Consider the following 12,915-nt stretch of genomic DNA (forward strand, 5'->3'; position numbering starts at 1 on the left):
AATACAATTAAAAACTCAATTAAAATCTCAATTAAAACCAGGAAAGGCTCTCAAATAAAAGTAAGTTTTAAGTAGATAATAAAAAGCAATCTCAGAGCCAGTTAACCTGGTTTCCTTGTGGCAGTTCATTCCACTGCTGTGGAGCCCTAACTGTAAACGTCTTGTCTCCTGAGAATAGACAATTAGACCTCCCCTCGAGGATCTCAAGGTACAACCTGAGTCAGTGTATGGCACTAAAAGGTGATACAACCAGTGACACAAAACTAATTAGGAGTCGGTGGAGAACTCCTAAACCTTGGTTTTTATTTTAAAGCCGGGCAGCTGAATTTTGTATCGTCTGAAGTCGCTAAATTGATTTATTGTTCAGACAAATAAAAAGACTGTTACAATTATCCAGATGCGACTTAAACTATTGACTTAAGTTCTAGGTCCAACAAGACACCAAAATTTTTCGCAACAGGAGTGATCTTGTTGCAGAGGTCTCAGTATCGTGGCATAAATGGAGTGAGATATGATGCTTGTAAAATTATGTGTCCAAGATGAAGCATATACAGAGATAAGAGGTCCTAAAACTGACCCTTTAGGTACACCTTACATTACATTACAGTTGATTTAAAATTATTCACAGAAATATAAAATCTCCTATCTGACAAGTATGAAGAGACCCCCAATTCTCACCACCGGAGGACTGTTGGTAAGAAAGTCCCTGATCCAGAGGCACATACAAACAGAAAGTCCCAGGTCATGAAGCTTCATTGTCAGCTTGTCGGGGATGACGGTTCTAAAGACTGAACTGAAGTCGACGAAAAGCATCCTGATGTACATGTTAGAATGCTCAAGGTGGGACAGGGCTGTATGTCGAGCTATGAAGACTGCATCCTCTGTTGATCAGCTCCCTCTGTAGCTGAACTGGTGATTGTCCAGATCAGCAGGGATGACGTCCTTGATGTGTTTTAGGACAATTCTCTCAAATCGTTTCATGATTACCGGGTCAGAGCAACCGGGGCAGTAATCACTGATGCAGGTGACAGCTGACTTTTTAGCTACTGGTACAATCATGGAGGACTTGAGGCAGACAGGAACTATTGCCAGCTGTAGAAATAGGTTGAAAATGTCCAGAAAAACTCCTGCCAGCTGGTCAGCACAAAGTTTCAGGGAGCACCCTGCCACTTTATCTTACAGCTTTACTGATATTAATCCTCTACAGGGTGGTGAAGCTGCAGGACAAGAGATGTTCCTTCATCTCTTGTCCTGGAGTCTGCGTTTTAGCCATGGGCTCACACCCAAGCAGGATTAAAAGGATTGGGGATGCAGACAGTAGACAGATAACAGTTAAAAGCACTATGAAGGACCCAATGGAATTCATAACTTTATATAAAGTTGTAGGTATCACCTTAAGAGGATTGGAGGTCACTCTCATGTATAACAGTAGTAATGAGGTAAAGTTTGTATGATTTGATGAATGTCTGTTTGATGAATAACAGACCTTCATACTGATTTCACTTTATCTGGAAAGTACAATCTGCATCACCTTCACCTGGGGAAGTATGATTTATCAGCACGTCTACTGTCTTAAATAAAACATGTGGATTATGTTGATTGGCTAAGATTAGAATGGCCAAATACTGTAATTCAATCTCTTGCCCTTAACCATTTTATTATATTGTGAAAGTGTGTCCTTCAACAAAACAAATTTCTTCCATCTGCACTCTGCTTACCTACGTTCCCCTTTTTCATTTTAAATGTAAATGGCACAGTTACATCACCAGATTTAAGTTATATTGTATTTCTTTGAAAAGGCCAACGTGCTTTACGTTTTTACAGATTACCTTGGCAACGTTCTTCTTTCCTTTTTTCTTTCTTTTTTTTTTACTGTTATTTAGGAGTGCCTTCATTCGACGAATGACAAAATATTCACACATCTCAACATTTTCAACAGAACAAAGATTTTTGGAAGCTGACTAGTATCCAAGTATACACATCTAGCACTCAAAATTTCAGCAATGCTGTCTTGAGAAAACACATCATTCTAGGAGATTCTCTGTGCTTTTTTATTCCTCCTATTTGCAGTTCGTGCCACAGTAAACTAATTTCCCATACCCCTCTATGTAATCATAACTTATTAGATGGCTCTGCAGCTGTTTGTTTAACAGCAAAGTAAATGTCACCAAACAGTCAGAGAAAAGGATTCTCCAGTTTCAGCTGAGTACAAAGTTAGGTTCCTATCATGACTGGCATGGACATAATTAGTGTTCAATCACATACATTCACCAGCCACTTTATTAGGTACAGGCTGGACCCCCTTTTTCTTTCACAATTGCCTTAATTATTCATGGCATACTTTCAACAAGGTGTTGGAAACATTCCTCAGAGATTTTGGTCCATATTGACATGATAGCATCACACAGTTGCTGCAGATTTGTCGGCTGCACACCTATGATGTCAAATCTACCGTTAAACCACATCCCAAAGGTGCTCTACTGGATTGAGATCTGGTGACTGTGGAGGCCACTTGAGTACAGTGAACTCATTGTCATGTTCAAGATGTTCGAGATGATATGAGCTTTGTGACATGTTGCATTATCCTGCTGGAAGTAGCCGTCAGAAGATGTTACACACACAACTGCCGCTCACGGGATATTTTCTTTTTTGGACCATTCTCTGTAAACCCTAGAGATGGTTGTGCATGAAAATCCCGGTAGATCAGCAGTTTCTGAAATACTCAGACCAACCCGTCTGGCACCAACAACCATATCATGTCCAAAGTCACTTAAATCCAGTTTCTTCAATATTCTGATGCTCAGTTTGAAATTCAGCAAGTTGTCTTGATCCCCTCTACATGCCTAAATGCACTGAATTGCAACCATTTGATTGACTGATTAGCTACTTGTGTTAACAAGCAGTTGAACAGGTGTACCTAATAAAGTGGCGAGTGAGCGTATATTATAGATGCGGTTATGTGAGCTTTGTAATGTAAAACCTCAAATTGGATGAAACCTTCATAACCTTTATTTATCCATATGTGAATGCATTAATTGTAATGTAACTGTAACTGTATAATTGTCACCACAGAGTCTGTTAGTTTGATGGGCACAGACATACAGACCTGAGAGACAGAAATAAACATTTATTGATCTGGTTTGATCAGGAAAAAAAATTAAAAAAAATAAAAGTGCAGTATGCTCCAGTCGAATCATATTTACTGATGACATATATCACTAATGATTGCTTTGCTGCCTAATTTGATCCCAAGATCAAATGCAGACTAACAATAGCGTCAGCTGTTTCTCTCCAGGCAGCATTTCTCCTATCAGTGGGGGTCCGAATCAGATAGCGCAGGATAAGAAGAGAGTTCACACTGCTTGGGATTTCCTGATACAATTACATATAATTTGCCTTTCAAAGACAAGCCATGAAGCTCCAGCATAGAATACAGAGAGCTTTAGGTACAGCATCTTATCCCCAGTGATTTGGTGTGTAGCCTGCTTATTTCAATATATGCTAATACTTACTTTAAATAGCGACAGTCTACACACATGCTGCTCTGAGGCTTTACCCAAGCACAGAGATACCACGGAGATGCAGATGACAGACATATGCAAATGGTACAAGTAGTTAACCTGCGAATATGAACCCATCTCCGGGGACCAGTAGTAGTAGTTGTTTTGGCTAGACTGGACCAGAATGGTGGACCAGCAGATGATTTATGGACGGATGGATAGATATATGTGTGTATACTCACAGTGACACCTTCTTCTAAAAGAATCCAATATTTCATAAGTCTACTTTATGAAAATGCATACTGTCATTCATAGCTCACTCCAACCATATTTTCAAATAGATTCAACCTCCTGCATTAGTCATTCCAAATGCCTCTGTAAAAATGAGCAACCCTTTCATTTTAGAAAGCTGGGTGAACACACGCTGGGAGTTAAAATATGATCTTAAAATATGTATTCACTTATTCCATATCAGTGGTACTTTTAGAAATTTGTGTGATTTTTTTGCTGCAACCTGATGTTACACATGTTCACTGTGTAATTGTTGTCCTTTGTAGCCTCAGTTTTCATTAAAATATGTGCATCAATTCAGAGAACAAATCAGAATACATTTGTCTTTATCTGAACAAGACAAGAAAAAGTTTTTTCATAATTAAAGGCAAGATACTAAAACAAAAAAAAAAAAAAAAAAAAAAAAATGGCTACCCCAGAACTACAGGTCTACTCCTTGGTTTGTCAAGTGAAAAGCAACTGGAAAAAGTTTTATATCCTTACCCACATAGAAGGCATTGCTAAAAGAATGAAATGCTACACTCTCCAGATATCAGCAAAATTCCTCTCTTTCTTTGTTAAATCAAAAGTTTCACCTGACAACCAAGGAATTTATTAGGAATATGTTTACTGGTTGGACAGTGTTCTAAAAATAATTTTAAATTCACAAACTTTAGTCTTTATTTAATAAGTCCATTTAATACAACAGATATGATCTAGTGAATAAAAGGCTCTACTAAAGTATGCAGGGAACATGCAATGAATCATCTGTCAGAGACCTTGTGGCACTTTAATAACACAAAAAGCTGTTTCAGGCTTCTGGTCATCAGAAAGTGCTGAAAAGTTGCCGCCTGAAAATAATACGTGAAGTGTTGCCAAGGTGAGTCTGCTACCATGGAAAATATTACAAGGCCGTCCAATTCTTTATATTCACAGTCTGTTAACTCCTGCTTCTGCTTCAACGTTCATGAAGAAAAACTCCTGGGATGCGCACAGTTGCTCACCCACTGAGGCACACAGAGCTGGCAGGACATCCTGTTCACATCGGCAATCCCATAATGTAGCTACTGCTCCTTTTTGTCTTTATGCCACATATGCAGTTTTTCCTTTTAAACGATCATGTCATTTGTGTTCATACTTTGGATTCTGTTTGATTCGTACAATTCAATTTTTCACTTTATACGAGGCTTTCAGTTGGCTGTGCACGAGCAGGTCTTGGTAGTCTCAACAAAACATAAAAATATTTAAGGCCTCCCCACTGATCTAAATGTCTTTAATACTGCTAGCTGACTGTAAACAAATCAGCAACTGTGTCTGTATTGAGGTTACATAATAGTGGTATAATTAAAGTTCACAGTGGTATAACCACCGTGACCTTTAATTAAACATGGAATGAATCAAATACTTTAAGTTTCCAAAAAGTACAGAAGTAAGCCTCAGAAATTCTGGGACAACGTTTTATGGACTGATGGAACAAAGATGAACCTTCACCAAAGTGGTGGAAAAGCTAACATTTTGAAATAGAGAGGATTTTCTCATCTGTGGAGCACAGTGGAGGTAGTGTCGTGGTTCGGGCTTGCATCACTTCATCTGGGACGGCCTCATTAATCTTCATTGATTATGTAACACATAATGGAAGCAGCAAAAAGGACCCAGACGTGTACAGACACATTTTGTCTGCCAGGAAAGATACAACCCAACTGACTGGGAGAGCCTTCATCATGCAGCAAGATAATGACACACTTCCTCAAGGGCAAGAAGTGGAAGGTTTTAGGCTGGTCAAGTGTGCAATGTGCAGGCTTAAACCCTATAGAGCATGCACTTTATCTGCTAAAACGGAGACTGAAGGGAGAAATACCCCAAAACAAACAACATTTGAAAGAGGCTGCGGTGAAAGCCTTTAAAATCTTCACAAAGGACGAATGCAAGAACATTTCCCTTTAGAGCAAAGAGAAGAACATTTCTCAAATTGAATATACACTGATTGGACACAACATTTTGACACGTGAAGTGAATAACATCGACCATCTTGTGACAAGTCAGTGTTCTGCTGAGGAACTTTTGGACCTGGAATTTGTGTGGATCTTAATTAAACATGTAGCATATAACTAAACCAGACCAGACACCCCCACCCCATAGCAATGGCACACAAAAAACTGCTTAGGAACAACTCAAAAAACTCAAGGCCTCCAAATTCACTAGATCCCAAACTGATCAAGTACCTGTAGGAAGATCCACAGAGGCCCCTCCCCTCAACCCATAGGACTTAAAGGCCCCCACTAGCTCATTCTCTTACCAGACACTGCAGGACACCCTCAGAAGGTCCATGTCCATTCTCTGATGAGTCACAACTGTTGGAGGCACAAAGGAGACCTACACAACATTAGGAAGGTGGTTATAATGGTATGCCTGATTGGTGTATACTCCTTATCCTTCTAGTGGAGCTAAAGTGGGTTTTTATGACATTTTTTCCTCCATTTTTTTTTTTAATTTTTATAAATAAGACGTTAATGGGAATCAAGGGAATATATAGTCAGTGAAAATGAATCGAGAAATAATCACAGTTGTCAAACTCAGGAACCTTAGGCCCTAAATCGTGATAAAAACTCATTGGAACTAAACTTCCAACAAGTCACAAAATGAATGCGTTTTCCCAGAGGAAAGAGGGTTACTTGATGGTGACATGCAGAAATTGAAAAAGATGGTAAGCAGTTTTCTTATTCAAATATATGTCGCAGTGTTTACAGCAGTCCGGACTTCATTCCTCTGCTTGGTCAAATCCTTGCCATTAATTGTACGCCTTGGGCAGTCTTTCTGTTTCATTTCCATTATGTTGTTCTTCCTTCAGCTGTTGATGTAGTCATCGTATTTCTATTTTTTTTTTCTCAACCCCAGAGGCTTTCTAAGTTAATGAAACAAAAGTGCTCATTTCAAATTCCATTTGCCCATCTCGAAATGCATCCCAGGATTAATTGGGCTCACTATATCTTTACCTCCAACAAGTCCCCTGGTATTGTAGGCATCCACCAGCATCTCTACAGAGCCTTACACAGCACAGGAAATCAAATTAGGATTGACATCACTTCTTTGAAACGCCTACCTTTCTGTGTCTACACACAGGGAAGGGAAACAGTGTGTCACTTGATGGATGTAAGTGCACTGCCAGTCTTTTTTCTTTTTTTTATGAACTGTGGTCTGAAAAGGCTTCCTTTCTCAGCTTTCACTGCTCAAGCCTCTGATGCATGTGTGCCAGCGTTTCAGGGCACTAAGCAGGCTGCTGGGAAAATTAAATGAAATGAAGGAGTGGAAGACCGCATATACTGTCCTGCGTATAATCATTTTTCAAAACTACATTAATTTAAATGCTGTTACCAGTTCCTGGAGATGTTAATTTCGGTCTCCACCAACTCCCTTTTGGATGCCAGCTGTTCTACTTTCATCTCACCTAATTTATAACTTTGTGTTTTTCTTGTTTGGATCCGGGAAGCTAAAGTACCGTCAGACCACTTTTATGTTTTGACTAAGACAGGCTCTTTGTAAGATAAGAAGTAAAAGTCTGTGATTGTATGTTGTCAGCTGTAGCCAAGACATTAACGTTTGCAGATAAAGCTCACAGACTCGTCCCGTGTGCAGTATGAAATCAGATCACACGGTGACGGTAAAATGCCAGTTATTGTCTGACTTGTTTATTAAAACAACAGCAGTCTGTTTTGTTGGCCCCAGAATTCTCTAACTGCTGTTTAAAGCGCATTTTGTTATTGCAAGCAGTAACTACAGGCGATTAGAAATCAGTGGGCACTGAAACCTTTGAGACTGCCACTTGGAATATTGCGAGCATTTAGAAACAACGGGAATAATTTTGGATTGCGGCGTCCCAGCAGACTTTTAGAATTAAAAACTGTTTGACATAATAAAGGTTGGAAATCACCAAGCTACTACAACATTTTGTTTAGCGTACAAAGCACAGGTCTTTAATACTAGACTGAGCTCCATGTTTAGGTTTAGGAAACAGCAGCATTTTGAAGACTGACAAAACATCACAATAACTAACACGGTGAGGTGAGCATAACATTTCTAAGAAAGCATTTGTTAATCCCTTAAAATGTTGTGAGGGTGAACATGCTTTAGATTCTTTAGATTTAGATTCTGTGTTTCCATAATGCTTTCAAAGGTAACCGTCGTCCAGTTGATTTCCAATTTCCTTTAAATTTCCGCAAACGGCCAGGTTGGGAGCAGCCATTATTGCTTAGCTAAGTGTATTAAAACTTTAAGGAGTTCTGTGAATAGTTATTGAATGCCATGTCTCTTCTCCTCATTAGAGAAATCATCCAGGATGGTGGTTTTCAGCCGGGCTCGCTCCCGCATTTAAGCAGTAAGCTGGATGAACAATTAGGTTCACTAATCTCATGAGGGCAAGCCTTTACCTCCCTATGAATAATTTAGCGTATAACCAGCTGAAGCTGATAACAACGAAGCATATTTCTCTCTGCCAAGCGCGGTCTGGAGCCGCTTGTGTTTGCATTCGCCTGGCAGGGAGAGGAGAGAGAGTTTTTTTTTTTTTTTTTTTTTCCCAAAATGCAATCAGTTTAATGTCTGAAGTCGGCGAAAGGCAGAGAACATCACTTATGAGAGGATGCCGTGAGCACCGCGGTGCAGTAATGGTTCTCTGAGAGGCCCGAGGCGAGGAACCCGACCTTTAAAGTTAAGCACTTCATTTATTTATCCAAGAATTTCTACTTCGAAAGGTAGCACAAGTTAAGCAATAAACCCCAGATAGAGGCTCAATATCACAGACAAGATCCTTCCCTGGGATAAATGAGACCAGAAAGTGATTTTATTTTATTTTTTTTAGATGACAGGGTAGCAAAGTCGTACCCTCACATAAGCACCAGTGTTAGTTTCCATTTCCAAGCAGAAAATCACAGGTTAGCAAGTCGACTCCCGTTAAACGACTCAAGAAGACGTGGAGTAGGACGCAGGAAAGTGGTTGAAGTCTAAAGTGCATTTTGAGTACTTGAGTCATCCTCGAAACTTTGTGAAAAGCCATCACGCTGTCTTTTGAGGGCAGCAGCACAAGGTTTTTCAACACAACACCTGATAGAACTCCATGGCCGATGCAGAAGAGGAGCTTAAGACAAACTTATTTTGCAAGTAAACAGCTTTAAGCTTGTCATTGTATACACCTCTTAGATGTTCGCGCAGGGAAACTTTACATGTTGAAGGATCGTGACCTGACACCAGGGATCCATTTTGTTTTATATATAGCGGCATGCAATTTTGTTGTTGGACAATATTTCCTAAATGGAGACATTTTTTTTTTGTCATTTTAGAACCTTTGTCAGGTTTTGTGCAGTCACGCAGCACATGCTTTGCAATTCAGTCACAACGTTTTCCCCAATACACCAGGATTTATGTTTTGGATCCTGACTTTAACAGGGTATTACCTGAGAGTTTTACACTGAGGTTAAACAAACAGTTGCAGTTGGCTTTACAAGAGAAAATAAAATGACAGAAAACATGGACTGTTCACAACAATATGCAGATTTGATTTCAGTTGATTACGTGAAGATTGAGTGTTGTTGAGCTGTACTGTGTTATATCGAGAGGTTATTCTTATCTGTGACATCTAGTGTTTTTTTTTAAGGATATATGATAAGGATTTACAATGATCTTTTTACTTGCTTGCAGTCGGTCAATGAAAGTTCATCTTGTCTTCTCTTCTCACGAGGCACTAAGACGCCTGTTTCTGGATGTACTCATTCAAAACCATATTTTCTGCTACCAGTTAGCAGAGATGTTAAAGCTGCAGTAGCTGAGCTATGGCCATAAGGAGAGGCTCCTGGGAAATACACCCAGCTCTCTAGCATCCAGCTGTTCTGCTTTCATCACACTTAATTACTAACTTTGTTTCTTTATTGTTTGGCTCGGGGAAGGTACAATACCATGAGGAATCATATATTTTATCCCCATCAGGAACAGCTTTCTGCTGTTGAACCGAACTCTACGTGTGCCGTGGGACTAAAACAATACATTAAAGCAGAAAGCCTCTCTTGCTTCAGGTTTTGACTTAGCGAAGCACAACGTAAAGCTTCAAATTTTAAAGGCCTCCTGAAATCTGAGGATTCTTTACAGAACCCAGAGCCTGAAATGATCAATAAAAGTTCATCTTGTCTTTTCTTAACTTAGGGCACTTAGATTGCTGTTGCTGGGAAAAACAAGCCTTGGATATTTGATTAAAAGCATTTTCAAAATGACACAGACTTATTTTCAGCAACCAGTTACCAGCGATGTTAAAGCTGCAGTATGAGTTATGGCCACTAGAGTATAACTCTGTTTCAGCCTCCACCAACTGAATACATCTGGCTCCCCATGCTGTTGTACTTTCATCATACATAATTTCTAACCGTCTCTCTGTTGTTTGGACCGGGGAAGGCAGAGTGCTGTGTGGAATCTTTATTTTTTCTGTTGTTAAACCAAAGTACATGTGCAATGATTTTGACGCGAAGTACAAACAAAAAGTTTGATTGACTTGAATCTGAAGAATGCTACGCAGGACCAAAAGCACCCAGAGCAATGTGTGATTTGGAAAGAACAGCTCCCTTTTAACAGGAAAAAGCAACCCAGATAATATGGGGGCACTCTCATCTGCTTAAGGCCAGCCAGGTAAAGACGCGTCAAAAACCAGACCAAACCAGACTTTAAAAACAGCATTATTATTATTTATTTGAAATTCTAAAGCAGGGGTCTTCAACGTTTTCCAGGCCAAGGACCCCCAAACTGATGGAGAGATTAAGTAGAGACCCCCTACAATCTATATGTGTTCAATTTTAAACTTGAGCTACGGCTTTTTATAAATATAAATTTATCGTCATGCGGGGAACCTGACAGAGTCAGTGTGTAATATGCGGCCTTGTGATTGGAGCGGTAGTGATAGGGGCGGGGCCCACAGGAGGCTTAGACTGACAGGTCTCAGTTAACGTGTCTGTCTGTGAAACAGTGGGTGTTGCGACCGCTCCTGTATTGCTATATGAGTGGAGTGCTGACCGAAGAATAACCTCGATTTAGCTAACCCTAACCTTCACTAAAATATGTTGGCTTTATGTTAATATGCATTTAAACAAATTTAAATTTGAAAAATATATAAAAATGTCTAATCAACCAAAGATTTTGCGACCTTCCTGCAGTACCTCCACGGCCCCCCTGTTGAAGACTTATGTTCTGAAGAATTGTTAATGGCTTTGTCCTGTTGATTCTTGTATAGGACAATGTGAGGTGTGTAATCAATGACCCCCTTTCTTTAAAACAGACAACAGACAAAGGATACAACTATGTATGTATACACGTTGTTTGTCTTTGCGCCCATTCTGGCTTCCTCAACATTTATGAATACCTACAAAGACATTTGGATACTGATTTTAAAAAATAACAAAAATAACTGCAAACCTAGTTTCATTCTTTTTTGTAAAAGAAGGGGCAAATACAGCATATTATCTACTACCCACTGCTCCACTCTCTGTACCCGTGGGACCTGTCAAGTATGATGGATCTTAATATGCTGCAGTTTCAGTTCACACTGCTAAAAGTCTGGATTAAAGTTTACTGACTGCGGCCAACACATACATTTGTTCATTTTCAAAATAACGTTATAGTGGAGGTGAGCTCAACACTTTGTGCTGCAGCTGCTAAAACAGGTTGTGTATTTGAACTGAAAAACATTTTAAGGCTTGAACTACTTGAGGTTTTAAAAAATATCTTCTGTGAGCGTAAGTGGTCTAAACAACAAAAGACTTTCAGCCCCTCAGAATGAGGAGAAGGATTTAAGGAGACCGGCTAAGGACAATGTAATAATAGTCTCAAATTATTACTGAAAGTTGCAACATACACCCACTGACCAGAAAGATCCATAGGCTGGATCGATACACCCAGCAGCAGAAGACTTATAAGACAACACTGTCAGCCGAAGATGAATTCACCCCAGCATTTGAGACAGAAGTGGGGATGAAAAAATCTCAGAGCGAACACGGCCGAGCGTGCTCTCCGTGGCATCTGAGACACCTGTGGTCAAGTTTCTGAGCCACTGGAGAAGCCATAAATAACTCAACCTGAAACAATAACCAGAGAGAAGAAATAGCCTATTTGTCATCCTTGAGATGTTATTGATCCACTGGGCCCCTCCCATCCCTGTTTTGGGTCTGCTTCAGTACCTCTCGTACAGCAAAAAGAAAAAGAAGCAATCACCACCACGACTGAGGCAGTGTCTACAATCCCTGGGGTGCCACACGTCCCTCACCACCTGTTCCAAAACACTGTTTCAGGTAGCTATCACCAAGGCAGGTGGGCACCTCAGGGATAGAAAAAAAATGAAGAACAGATGACATTATATAATCAATAAGTTAAAGGTCAACAGCTTAGGAACAAAATCTTTGGTTGATTAGACATTTTCTGTATTTGTACAATTTCCCCCCACAACTTTAAATTTCTGTAAATACACATTAACACGAATTCAACATATTTCAGCAAATGGATAAATTGAGGTTATCTTTCAGTCAGCAGCAGCAGCTGTCTCAACAGTGCACTATTTCACACAGGGCGCCGCACTACCTGGGACCCGTCAATCTAAGCTTCCTGTACACATGAGGCCCCATCCATATGGCTGCTGAGTCAGTCATGAGGACACATATTACACACTGCCTCAGGCTGTCAGGTCGCAACTGGCCGAGAGCCCATTCCTTCCCCAGGTGTGATCGAAGTAGCACGTTGCTATCTTAGCAGAAGAGAAGCTAACTGCATATAGGTATGTTTATGTCAGGTATGTTCAGGTTTACCACACTACTGTTGCACATGTTTGAAAAAAATTATATTTGAACCAGTGTATTATTTGAATAGCTTAATATTGAAAGCAAAATGATAATAATGTATATTTATAAATAGCACTAGGCCGAGTTTAATATAGAACAGGTAGGGGGTCCCTACATTATCTCTCCATCAGTTGGGGGGTCCTTGGCCTGAAAAATGTTGAAGACCCCTACACTAAGTATAAAGATTGTTATTGTGTCTCTTCTGTGTGTCTTCACTCTGAAGGTCATCCAGGTGGGTTGTAGTGAAACTCTAGGGAGACCGTTCTACTCATAGATGCAGTTTTCAT

The sequence above is a fragment of the Mugil cephalus genome, chromosome 19 (genome assembly GCF_022458985.1).
Source record: "Mugil cephalus isolate CIBA_MC_2020 chromosome 19, CIBA_Mcephalus_1.1, whole genome shotgun sequence".
In the NCBI taxonomy this organism is placed as follows: domain Eukaryota; kingdom Metazoa; phylum Chordata; class Actinopteri; order Mugiliformes; family Mugilidae; genus Mugil; species Mugil cephalus.